The following is a 12738-nucleotide window of genomic DNA, read 5'->3' on the forward strand; positions in this document are numbered from 1 at the left end:
TGCACGGCATCCAAGCCTGAAACCCCAGAGACTGTTCACCAGTAACAGGCAGGGGAGATTTAGTTGCTTTTTGATAAACACTTCATACTGCACATCCTAAGAGAAGCAAAATACTTGTCAAGCGTGCATCTTTATGAGCTATCCGCCTATAAACCTCGCACGAAAGGTCGGTGCTTAATGTTGCTTTGGCAGTAAATTGGCGCAGTGCACGGGCCCGCTGCATCAAATTAGCATCGACCCATAAAACGTTACTGAATGATTCCTCAAATCTGCCAAGTCTTCAAATCAATTTTGGAGAAAGTGTCAAGGTTTTAAAAAAAACTTTGATAAACCTTTCATATTAGTTATCACAGAAGAGTATAAACCTTTCTAATCTGTCTTCCCACAAAAGAAGGTGCTGTTTTTCCCAGACTGCTTCTGGCTCCTCCATCTTGGCACGCCCGCCTCCACGCCACAGAGCGATGTGTGCTGTGTGTTCTCTGTCGCCTTGTTTCGGAGCGACTGGTGTTTGGCCCACACTGTCCGTGTTCCGTCATCCCGCAGTTTGGAGAGAATTTCTAGTGGCACCAGGGCAAAGTTCTCACCCTGGCCCTGGGCTCCCAGAAACCTCTCCAGCGAACTCTGCTCACTGCTCCATGCCCTCACACTTGCGTCAACTAGACCTCAGTCTCCTGGGGGCTCAGTGCACCTCCTTCCTCGAGGGCTTCACACTGCTGATGCTGATGGTTGGCAGGGAGACCCACACTGAGTGGCCCATGAGGTGTCACCTCCTACCTCCCCATCTCTGAGGACCAGACCAGGCCTCCCTCCTCCGTGGAGCACCCAGCAGACGCCCTGGCACCCAGCAGATGCCCCAGCCAGAACCTTTGCCCTCCCTCTCCAGCCTGAGAGATCTCAGCCACCCCAGCCACACCTGCTGGCTGCATCAGAGCTGACTGTGAATCTGCCTCTCTCCCCTATGGGCAACGGCTGGGCAGAACCTTGATTTGAACCTGAGGAACCTGACCCAGAGCTCCTACCCACGGGGCCAGGCTGCTTTCCAAATAACTGTGTCAGACGTGAGGAGAAAGAGGACAAGCCACAGCCAAAGAGAGATGCTGCATCATGGTCCCCATCAAAATGTGATGCAGCAGGGGTGGATCAGGTGGTCATAGACACGGCCTTTGGCCTTCACTTGACCAGAGGGCATGTCATCCACAAAAAGGCTGTGTTGAAAAGCTGAGGAGGGCTCGGTGGATTGAGCACTGGCCTGCAAATCAAAAGGTTGCCAGTTCAATTCCTGGTCAGGGCACATGCCTGGGTTGTGGGCCAATTGGGGACGTGAGAGAGGCAACTGTTCAATGTGTCTCTCCTTTTCTACCTCTCTCCTCTGCCCTGTCTCTGAAAAATAAATAAATAAATAAATAAATAAATAAAATCTTTAAAAAAAAAGAAAGAAAAAGAAAGCTGAGGAGGCTAAATGGAGCAGGGATGGAAAGCTGTTTTGGAGCAGGGGGAGTGTTTTCAGTCTTCTCCAGAGGGACCCAATAACAGATAAGCCCCACAGGAAAGAGGTCACCCAGGGCATGCTCCTCAACAGCCAGTGCCTGGAGTGCAGGGGATGAGCATGGCCCTGGGGGCACCAGCACAGATCCTGGGGCCTGGCACTGCAGGCCTGGTCAGAAGCTGGCTTTGGAGAAGAGGGAGGCCATTCAGAGGCACAGAGCCCCAGAACAGGACACCCTTCTAGGGTATGATAGCCCCACTTCCAGAACCCTGCCCATAGCAGCCCAGGCTCCCAACAAGTCCTGGTCAAGTCAGCCAGGGTGGGAGAGGGCAGAAACCCACAGGTAGCATTTGGTCCTCTGGACCGTCTTTCAGTGGGTATTTTCGGGGTCTCACTCTGTACCAGGACTGTTCTAGGCAATGGGACACAACAGTGAGCATGACAGACAAGGTGGTCTCAGTGATCATGGAATCTGTGAAGGGAAAGAAAAAAGGTGAGTCCCAGAGAGACTGATGGACCATAGGGGTCTGTATGGTGACTGGGGGCTGGGGTAGGGCCCAGCGTCTGCAGCCCTGGTGAACTCCCCAGGTGATTCAGGGCAGGAGGCGGGGTTCCCAGCCTCACCCAGAGAGACACTGCCTACACTTCACTCACTGCCTTCCAGATTCACCCCTGCCCAGCAGAGTCAACCACCAGCACCCCCACCATTTAAGACATTTACAATTTGGAGATAGAAGTGAATTTTCAAATTTGTTGAATAATGCTTTCAAGTTCAAAACATTTTTGGCAAAAAAAATAAACTGTATTAGTCATCTGAAAAAAATAAGAGTAAAACCGCAGCGAGATACCTCTACATATTCACAGAGAGGCTGAAATGTGAAAGGCCGACCACACAAAGTGTCAGGAAGGGCGTGGAGCAACCGGAACACTCGTGCGGAAGAGGCAAGGGGCGGGATCAGCACAACCATGTCAGAGGAAGCTGCTTGACAACACCTGCCAAGGACACGGGCACCCAGCGCCTCCCTTCCAGATGCTCATTTAGTAAAATGTGTGCCTGTGCTCAAGGGACACAGGCAAGAATGTGTCTCCACAGCAGCACTGTCCATAAGAGCCCCAAACTCTGGACAATCCAAGTGTCACTCAAGAGGAGAATGGATAAACCAGTTGGGCATGTTCACACAATGGAATTGCAGTAAAAAGAGTGAACAAACCACAACTACTCACAGCAATGTGGATGAATCTCACAAATGATGGTAAGCCAGACACAAAAGTGTACAGATTTGTGATTCCACTCATATCAAGTTCAAAAGCAAGGAAAACCAAGCAATGTTATTAGAAGGAGCACAAGTGCTGCCTGGAAAGAGCCCCGGGGCCTCTGGGCTGAGGGTCATGTTCTGACTTCTGCTCTGATGCTGGCACACCAGCAGCTTCTGTTTGTGGGTGTTCACTGTATTGTACACACAGTCTGTGCACTTTTTCATGTGCATAATGTATTTGGAATAAAAATGATTTTTAAAAGATTTTATTTACTTATTTTTAGATAGTGGGGAAGGGAAGGAGAAAAAGGGAGAAACATCAATGTGTTGTTGCACATTGCACACCCCTTCCTGGGGACCTGGCCCCAACCCAGGCTTGGCAGTGAGTGGGAATCCAGCCACAAAGCCCCTTGGTTTGCAGGCCCGCACTTAAGCCACTGAGTTACACCAGCCAGGGCTGGAATAAAAAAAGTTAAATGTACTGAATGCAGAACAGGAAACGGCCATTGATAGGAAACTGCTTAGAAAGGGCAGGACTTGAGGGGACTAGCCAGTGGAATTCACATGCCCCTTCACAAGCCTTTGTCACGTCACCAGGCAAGGCCATTGATTAACATGCTTCCTTGCACCTGAGATGAAGAGGGACTGAGTCTCAAACGAGAGACTAAACTCAGGAGATGATAATAATAACACTATAAGCTGCCTTTGATTGTGGGCTGGCTGGCGGCTGGGCACATGGCTCTTAGGTGGTTTCTGTTGTCACCCCCATCTTACAGAGGAGGACACTGAGTCCCTAGCCCACATAGCGAGCAAGTGGTGAAGCTGAGATCTGCACCCGGGCACTGGCTTCAGCCACACCCCCTGCGTGAGGGGTTGCGTGAGGTGGATCTGGTTGCCATGGTTGTCAGTTGACACTTCAACTCATGGCACAGGGAACTGAGAAGACTTGAATAATAGGCATAGATTGTGCTTTCACAGGGATGAATGGTCACGAAATTGAATTTGTAGATAAGGCCAGCCCCCGGGAGGGGAAATAACAGCAATGGAGCTGGAGGCCCAAAAACTAAGAGAGGAGGTGGCAAGATGCACACTGTATGGTGGCAGGGGTAGCTGACCACGCACACAGAGGCAGAGATCCACACCTGGGTGGCTTTCCTGAGAAAAAGGCATGTTAGTGGCTGTGATGAGGGATGGCGAGGTGCTGTGACCATGGACAGCAGGCAGCCTCTGTACCCCTTGGGGGCCGCTGGCTCAGCCCCCGAACACAGTGGGGAAGGGGGCACCCAGGTGAGGTCATGATGCCTCGCTATGCCCCACATGCACACCACTCCCTGCTCTGAGCCAGTCTTTGCTGAAGAGGCTGGAGTGAGACACGGGACAGCTGAGGGGACACCAAGTAAAGCTCCTTGGAAGCAGGACTTAAATTGAACCCAGATGTGTATGTGGGAGGGGAGAAAAGAGTATTCCTGGTTTGAAGAGCAGAAGGAGCCCCAAACACAGGCCTCTGCTAGCCATAGGCTGGACGCATGGCCCACTGGCCCCACCAGGAGACAGAGTGCCTGCCTTGACCGCTGGCTCAGACAGCTCAGACAGAGGCTTGTATAACGCATGACGCGACCAGTGCAGACAGGCTGCTTGAGCTCAACCAGGCAGCCTGGTGCTGAGCTCAACCAGTGTAAACAGACAGCCTACAGCAAGAACTGGGCTCAAGCAGTGTAGACAGTGCCTGCTTTGTGCACCAGCTCGACCAGTGTGGACAGACTGCATGGCACACTGGACTTAACACCCTCAGCTCTGGGAGACAGGACCTGCTGCATGCACAGGGCCCCTGTCTGCCTAGAAGTGGGGGTCTGGGCTAAGCTTGGGCACATGGAAGTTCACTGAGCTGGAGGGAGTTTAGGAGCTCTGAACCTTGTGCAGAGACCCCAGCAGGGGGTGAGACAGGCACTGACTACATGGAAGGTGCTCTCACACTAGATTCAACCAGTGCAGACATTACACTGCATTACACACTGGCTCCACCAGTGTAGACAGAATGCACAGTTCAGCCCACTCTGCCTGCCAGCAGCAATCACCTAGAACCTTCTCCATGCCGATCTTATCAGGCAAGACCAACCCAGCCAGAGACAGCACTATTCTCACCAGCATGGTGACTTGCCCATGTTTGCTCGGCCTCCTCTGGGCCTGGCAGGAGGCTATGCACACAGAAGGGCCCCTGCCAGTGTCTGCTGGGTGCCTGGATGCTCCCCTCAGGAACACAGGAAGCAAAGCCCCCACCTCTCAGGGATGAAGGGGGGTCTCAGTGCTCACAGCCTTGGGCAGATGGGTCTTGTCCTGAGAGATGAGCCAGCCCCCACGAAGAGGCAGCTTTGAAGGTGGGAGGACTTGTCTGCCAAGTACGATTCAGCCTGTGCTCTGGGGCCTGCTGGTAGAGGGGCTCTCCTGTGTTGTCTTTCCACTGCTAAGTACCTGGGCACGTCCACTGGTCCATGGAGGCAAGGGCAGTGGCCAGAACAGGAAGAAAGACCAGTCTGATGAGTCCACTCTCCATGCAACAAGCCCATGGGTTGGAGAAATCAACCCAGAGAGGCCAGGGGTCCAAGCAGTAGATCTGTACCTCTTAGCATCCTCTTCTTGGTTCTCATCTCTCCTGTCTCTGAGTCTGGCCCAGCCAGGGAGGAGCTGGCTTAGGCCCAGGTAGAGTGAGGACAAGGTGACAGTGACCTGGGCTGTTGCCTGCAGCTCAGCAGCTACTTGGATCAGGGCCTGCAGCCAGCAGCGTGGGCACAACGGGAAGTGGGGTGACTCACAGACCCGCTGTCCTACCCCAGCTATGGAAGACAGAGCTGTAAGGACCCTGTGATGTCTGCAGGGATGCTGGGGCCTGAGCTGAGCTACAGGCAGCCACAGAGGGGCACACCAACATCCCAGGGCATTTGGGAGCTCTGAGCCTTGGGAAAAGCCCCTCGAAGAAGGCGGGAGCAGGTGCATACTCACTGCCGCAGGTCAGAGGAAAAGGAGAGTGGGCCAGCAATGAGGGAAGGGCAGGTGCCAGCCAGTTGCCAGGCTAATACAAGTGGGTGACAGGTAAAGGACTTACCAGGGCACCAGGAAGCTAAGTGGATGACACCCAGGCCAAGAGAAATGTGGGCATTGGAGAAACTTGTCTTCATGAGAGATCACTGGGCACAGGGTGCGGGGCTGTCACTTGCTGAGGCTCATAGTGGGCCAGGGCTAAATGGTGACCTCATGGGGGAAGGCAGCAGAAGACCCAAGGACTTGGAGGAAAGCTGGAAGATAGGCCAGGTAGGCAGAGGCACAGAGGCAGGCTCACATGAGCAGCTACCGGACCCCCTCCAGCCCTGAAGGACGTAACTCAACAAGAGTGGACAGGTGCTTGGTCCAGAGGGCCCTGCCTCAGAGCACTAACAGCTCCCAGCCCTGATCCAGCAGCCACAGCCCAACCACCTGCTCCATCCCCTCCTCCACCTAATCCAGCATCGAGCCCTGGTGAATTCGTGTCCACCCCTTCTTCTTTAGGGCATGGTCACCTTCTTCCAGGATTACTGCAGCTCCTTCCTCACTGGACTCCCTCCTCTGCAGCAGCTGGTAGAGGTCAAGTCTCCGGTCCCCTGACCCCCGCCTCTGACAACTGTCATAGCCCTATGGGGCCAGAGCTCCGCCTGTCTCCAACCACATCTCCCCTCTTTCAGTCACAGCTCCTGGACCATGTTCCACACTCCTTCTCGTTCACTCACATTCTGTGCCAGGCAAGCTCTCTCTGTCTCTTCCTCCCACCCCTCCCTGCTTAGCTCCAGCTTCTTCAGGTCTTCAGCCGAGAGTCACCTCCTCAGGTAGGTCCTCCTGACCTCAGTGTAGGCCAGGACCACTCTGTTGTGGGTCTCGTACTCTCCCCTGGCTGTGCCCTTCTTGTGTTTGTCATCAGCTTGAATCTCACGTGATCGCTTGTGTGTTTAGTGATTGTGTTGCTGCAGAACCTGCATCCATGAGTGACAAAGGAGTGATGAGGAACTTTCTGTCCCACAAGACTACAAACCCCACAAGGGCAAGGGCCAGTCTTAGCTTCTCTCCTCTGGTGTCCCCAGAGCCTGGCACAATGACAGACACCAAACGCATGCCCAACACGTGTCCCTTGATGGCAGAACAAAGGAGGCGGGCAGTGGGCCTGACTCGGACAGCGTGGGACGGAGGGTCCGTTGGCTCAGGTTTCAGCATTGACAACTCCCATTTAGTTCAAATACATGTCACCTACCAGAGCCAGCTCTGGTGGCTTGCCCCAGCCGTGGGCAGCATGAAGCGCTGAGCTGCCAACCGTGCATGGCATTCAGGGTGGGAAGCGGGAGTGCCGAGACCCCGGTCGCTGGCCTGGGATCACAGCCGAGTCTCCACGCGCAGCACCTCACCTCCTGAATACAGACACTCTGGCTTCCTGCAAGGTGGCTTTTGAGATGGCATCAGGGTGGCTTGTAGGTGTCAACGTACTTGAACATGGGCTTCCTCATGCTGTCGGTGGCCAAGGCTGCATTTACGGCCATGGGTGCAGACTAGAGCTCCAGACCACAAATGACAGGAAGTGTGTATGGGGTGAAAGTCACAACATTGTCCCACGACCAATTTGTAAGTCTCATCTTCTGCCACAGTGATGTACCGACAGTGGGGTCATGCATCCTCCAGCCAGGAAGGAATGAGATGGTGTGTCCTGTGTCCCTTGCCATCTGAGCTCATGCAGCTCTGGCCCTTGACTGTCCAAGCCCAGAAGTCTCCTCTGCCTTTGGGCAGTCTTTTCCCAGGATGGAGGGAACACAGCTGCTGTGGAGTCAAGCAAGTCCTGGCTGTGACTCCCAAACAGAGCCAGGGAGCCTACCCTGGCCACACTGTCCCCACACAGGCCGCCTTCCCCAGTGACTTCCTGGGGCTCCAGGACAGCACTGCCATAAACACACCCAGAGAACCATCCTCCATTTTCCCGTCTTAATTTCTTGGTGCCCCACAGCAGGGCCACACTGCTCTCTCTGGGACAGCACTTCCCACATCCCCTGTTTGTGCGTCATTGTCTGCGGGTTGGCTGAAAGGCTAGCCACGTGTTTCCCAGAGTATTTACTGACTCTCACTGCCAAGGTTGTTCATTAAAGAGATGCCATGAACTTGAGCCCATGCTCCTGTCCACAGGTTCTGTCCCTGCTCCATATGTGTCCACCGGGGCTGCCACATGCTGGTAAATCAGGGAAGCGCAGCCAGTGCCGTGAAGCTGGTGTCTCCGACGCCAGGCCAGGCAGGCGATGGGGCAGCACACCTCCCCTGCCAGCCCCCACAAGGCTCCAGAGCTCACCTCCAGGGCCTCCAAAGAGATGCATCAGCAAACAATGGTAAAAGCTCTAAGTGACCATCTCTGCAATCCGAAAACCGCAAAAAGCCTTTCGGGCCCATGTCGGCACGAACAGGGAGTAAAGAGCATGATGTTTTCAATCAGGAGAGTCTGACTTTCCTCCTTTCAAACTGGAAGTACACTCTGAGATGAACCCACCAGGCATACGTTCCCAACAACCATACGGCAAAAAAAAAAAAGTTTCCCAGACTTATTAGCTTCCATAAACAGAGCTTTGAATAAATGTTTAAAAAATGAAATTCCCTTGATACTCTGTAATCAGTAAATGTTCATTACGGAAACACAGCAAATATGCCTGAAATTTCCCAAGTGGCACTCTGGCTACAAGATTAAAAAGGCATCCCCGACGGCAGGCTGAGTTACAAGGCAACCTCCTCGGTCCCAGTCCAGGGGAGCTGGCCACACCCAGGAGGTCAGACCGCCGCCCCTCCCAGCGGGGGCAGAGTCAGAAGATGCTCCTTTCTCGCCCACACAAGCAATTTATAAATGAGCCCCAACACTGGCTGATTGATGTCTCTCTATAATAATTAATCCTCGACCTTGCTTTAAGAAAGCCTTGACTTTTTAATTTGGGGTCTTTTAGCAATCAATACCTAGGGAACATAATTCACTCTTGTGGAGTCTGACTCCAGGTAAATAAAATCAATAAGCAGTGCCATCTGTGTGTCCCAGGATGAACGGGCCAGGCGATGGGATGGGGTCCGACTTTGAGGTTTTCTGTGTTCAAATGCTGTTGAGTTATTGATCACCATATAAGGCTCTATCTCTTCAGGTCTGAATTTTCTCTCTCCTGTGGGCCATTTGCCCAGAGGCAAGTCCGCGGGAGGCTCTAGAATGTTCTCCCGCTCGCCCCACCCAGGGCTCCCCAGACCCCGTCCGTCGGTACACAGTGGCCTGTACGGATTAAAAGAGGGTCTCCTGGAGGGACCAGAGTGTCACACCTCCCTGCAGCCTGTCTGCTTTGCCTTTGGGACAGGGACACAGGGTGAGCAGGGGATGCCATGAGGACCGGATATTTTTAAAAGGACTCGGACACTCCTGCTGTGGTAGGGCAGGACTTAGGAGAAGTTCTCCGCCTCACGGGCAAGGGTCAAGGTGAACTCAGATGTGACAGCTTACCCAGAGAAAGAGGACTTGGTAGTGCATCTTGTAAACACCCCGGAGATTCCGAAGGGGCTAGTCTGCCGCTTACCCCTTCGCCACTGCCCCTCCCACCTTCCGCTCCAGACAAACTGGGATCCCTTTCATTCCACTGCATCTCGCTCCTGCTCTGCCGCCGGGAGTAAATTCCGGCCAAGCACACAGGGAGGGCCCCGACGCCCGTTCTCCCCAGTATAGCCAGTCCCGGCTGAGGGGAGGTCCCAAGGAACCGGGGTCCACCTCACAATCAGAGACTGCTGCGGGACAGCGAGCCCCAGGACCGGGCCCGCACTTCTCGGTCAGGTCAGACAGCTGGTGCCCACAGCGGAGAACGCTGTGCGGCTGCCGCACCAGCTCCGAGTGGGGGTCACTGGGTCCGGAGACAAGCGGCACCTTGAAAGTTAGGGCGGGGACAGTCCGGCGCGGAAGGAGGGAGAGAAATCACCTCCGAACCAAGCGCCAGTAATGGCACTGCCAAAACCCGCACAGGCGCTTTGGCCCGGCGCGGCCGGCCCGGTGAGGCCAGAACTGGTGTGCAGAACTAGAAGCCGGCAGCTGGGGTTGCTGCTGCTGCTGCCGGCGCCACAGCTTGGCTGGGCAAAGCGGGTTTTTTCACCGCCCACCCGAGCCGCCCGAGACTCCGACTCCCGCACTCTTGCACACACGCACGCACACACCTTCACCAATCACGGATGCACACACGCTCGCCTCGAGTACAAAACAGGCCAGTGCCCTGGAGGCTATGGGTGGGGACGCGCGCGATGGAGCGCCGTGGCACCTTCCACCGCTTGGTAGGAAGCCGAGGCAGTCTCTAATTCCTCCTTGGTCCCTGCCCACCAAAACTCGCCCCCGAGTCCCAGTCCCGAGCGCGCGGGAAAGCCCTGGGCGCTCTAGTCCGGCCCTCTCCAAGTCCGATGCTGCCTCCCCGCGCCTAGCACCCGGAGCTGGGAAGAGGAGCATAGGATCCGCAGGGATCCAGGGAGCCGGAGGGGCGGCAGTTCACGGACACGCGGCAAGTGAAATCCAAGAAGCAAAAGTCTAATTAAAGTTCCCACTACAAGAGCGGGTTCCCACTACTGGAACCGGTCTCCAAAGTGCTGCCAGACCAGAACCCTGCGCACCTATCTCCGCCCACCGTTTCGCACTCGCATCGCGTTGGTTCACAGGGACCGGGCGCAGTGCAGTCCTGGGCCCTCTCAGGACCCTTCACGGCGCCCCCGCGGCTGTGAACCTGCACAGGGCGGGGCCAGGGGTGGTGCGGGGCGCAGCGCACTTACCTGACGCAGCCGGCGCTCGCTCACGGGGCTGTGGGCGCCTCCAGCCCCGGAGTGGTCCTCCGCGGCGAATGCTTGGCTCTGGGGTTCCCGGGAAGCGAGGAGGACCTCCGCCCCAGCTACGTTAGGGCTGGGTGCCTGCTCCCGCTCCCAGCGGTGGGTGACGCGAGCAGCGTGGGGCCGGCGGCCGGAGCGCATAGGAGAGGGTGAGGGCGCGGCGGCGTGTTCCTCCTCCGGCCCGGGTCCCGGTCCGTCTCCAGCCTCCTACCTCCCACCGCCTCCTTCTCCTCTCTCTATCGCACAGCGCTGCGGGAGCCGGATCGAGCGCCAGGAAGGCTCCCAGCGAAGTGCCAGCGAAGCCTTCCGCAAGGCTGGAAATAGCGCCGCACCCGCCCGGCGCCCCGCCCCCGGTCTGGGCCCCGCCCCGCGGTGGTGCCCGTTACCGCGGTGGCCGGGCACCGAGGGAGTCACTCCTGGGATCTGCTGGCCGCTTCCGGGAGCTCACCGGCGCCGCGCCCACGCGCACTCTGGCTCCGCGGCCCCACGGGCTGAGCGCTGGGAAGGAGCCGCCGCTGGGCGCGGCCGGGCAGGGGTGGGGGGAAGTCGCGCGGCTGCCGGCTTCCCTGAGATCTGGCCTCCCGACTGTCACTTATCTCAGACGACGGTCAGAACGCTGCCACTGCCTCCGAGGGTCGCACGCCCGCGCCGACTCGGGGAAACAACAAGGCGTCGCCAGAGTGAGCCATGCCCACAGCTGGGCAGTGGTGCGGGCCCAGGACCCCACGCTTTGGGAGTGGGGGCTGGCGAAACACAGAGGATTGATTCCGAGGACGATTCTAAGAAATCCAGCCTTACTGAAATTCAGCCAAGGTCTTGGGCTGCTTCAGCCCACTGTCCATGGCAATGACCGAATTCCTGGGGCTATAGATTCAACCAAAAAAGTGCCCCATGACCCAGGCTCGCCCTTGCGGGCTATCTCTTTGAGTTGGGAAGGGGACACACCAGATCCACAGCCACACAGTACAAGCACAGAACAGGGATGCGAAGGGGCGTGGGGCTCTGATTTCAGTTCTTGGTCTTGAGAAGAGGTAGCTCCCCCCAACCCCACCCCGTGCAGGGGGCAAGCAAGTGCCGGGAAGGAGGCTGGGCAGGCTTCTCATAGGAACTAGGTAAAGCTATGTAGATCAGTCACCTTTTAGTTATGAAGGGACATCCAGTATTTTTTTTAAATCTTCAGAGGAACCTTTAGTAAATAAGGTGAAGGGGTGCTTACCCTCCTCCCATTTTATCTGCTGCTTGATTGGCCTTGTGACTCCATCCAGCTGACAGAGTGCAGGATGAAGCAGGGACTCGGGGGAACTCGTGGCCCTTGAAGAGCCAGAGAAGGCATGGCTGGGGCAGCCCTGGAGGAGAGCAGAGCCTCTCCAGAGGAAGAGTTGGGCACTCCCAGAACCAGGGCTCTGGTAGGCCTGGGTGGCACCCAGACTCTGCCCCAGGCAGCCCTGAGACCATATGTATGTTGAGGTGAGCTCGAGGTGCTCAGAGACAGAGCAGGAATGGTGAGATGGCAAACTGAAGCTTGCCAGCATTATCTATGGGTCTTCCTTAATTCCTGCAACAAGGACATAGGCATTACCAGTACTGGTTTACAGATGAGGAAATCCAGGTATGAAAATGCAGAGCCAGGACCAGGGGCTGCTGATTCCAAAGTGAGGTAAGTGCAGTGCTGGGGTTCTCCCTCACAGACCCTGAGCTCAGAGACTGTAGCTGCCTCAGGGCACTGGCCCAGCCTGCTCCACTGGCTGTGGGGGTGGGCCATGCATATGGCTGAAATCATGCTACTCAGGTGCAGATTGTAGGGAATGTAATGTAGAATGTAATGTGTCAGGAGGAACAGGACAGTGGTCCTTATCCAACTCACATCCAAAAGCTGTCAAAGCAGAGTGGGAGGAAAGAAAATGATGAGCAAAGGTGGGGTGGCAGTAAAGTGAGCAGAAAGCTGTATGCCAAGTGCACTGACCCTGTACCTGCCTCTGTGTCCTCTTGTCCCCACACCTGCAGCCTTCTCACCACCTGGGGTCAGGGCCCCTGGTTAGCCGGGGAGCTCTTCAGTACCACGCACACTCCCTTGGGCCAATGCACACGCATGCACACACTCTCACTAGGCAGTGAGAG

The 12738-nt window shown here is 55.9% G+C and overlaps 1 protein-coding gene across 1 annotated transcript in view; it reads right to left on the minus strand.

Moving 5' to 3' along the window:
* The window catches only part of CHST8 (carbohydrate sulfotransferase 8), a 111196-nt gene extending 100255 nt beyond the window's left edge, over positions 1–10941 (minus strand). Inside the window, exon 1 of the mRNA XM_028529954.2 lies at positions 10567–10941. The gene's annotated coding sequence lies outside the window, so the exon portion shown is untranslated. The remainder of the gene's footprint in view (positions 1–10566) is intronic.
* Between the last annotated feature and the right edge of the window lie 1797 nt (positions 10942–12738).

The sequence above is a fragment of the Phyllostomus discolor genome, chromosome 12 (genome assembly GCF_004126475.2).
Source record: "Phyllostomus discolor isolate MPI-MPIP mPhyDis1 chromosome 12, mPhyDis1.pri.v3, whole genome shotgun sequence".
Classification (NCBI taxonomy): domain Eukaryota; kingdom Metazoa; phylum Chordata; class Mammalia; order Chiroptera; family Phyllostomidae; genus Phyllostomus; species Phyllostomus discolor.